The sequence below is a fragment of the Sceloporus undulatus genome, chromosome 1 (genome assembly GCF_019175285.1).
Source record: "Sceloporus undulatus isolate JIND9_A2432 ecotype Alabama chromosome 1, SceUnd_v1.1, whole genome shotgun sequence".
NCBI lineage: Eukaryota > Metazoa > Chordata > Lepidosauria > Squamata > Phrynosomatidae > Sceloporus > Sceloporus undulatus.
Window position 1 is genome coordinate 14,835,598 of NC_056522.1, and position 406 is coordinate 14,836,003.

Here is a 406-nt window from a genome sequence, read left to right on the forward strand (position 1 = left end):
ATTGGGGACAGTGTCATTCCCAGCATCCTTCTGTGCCTTGTCCAATATTGTTCAGAAGGGTCTTCTAACTCTCTCCAGGAAAACCTAGGTTGATAAAGTACTGGAGATTTTTTCTTCTTTTGTGAATTTCTTTATGCTGATATAGTGACTTCACCACCAACCTTGTACACTGGATTCAAGCTTTAAAATTATACTTCATGAATGTGAGGAACTGGATTATAATTCATGGAAACCTGTGCTGTAATAAATCTGTTATTTTGCTCTAGCAGACATATTATTATTATTATTATTATTATTATCATCATCATCATCATCTGTATTTTGCTCTAGCAGACATAATAACAATAACTATTATTATTATTATTATTATTATTATTATTATTATTATTATTATTATTATTATTAT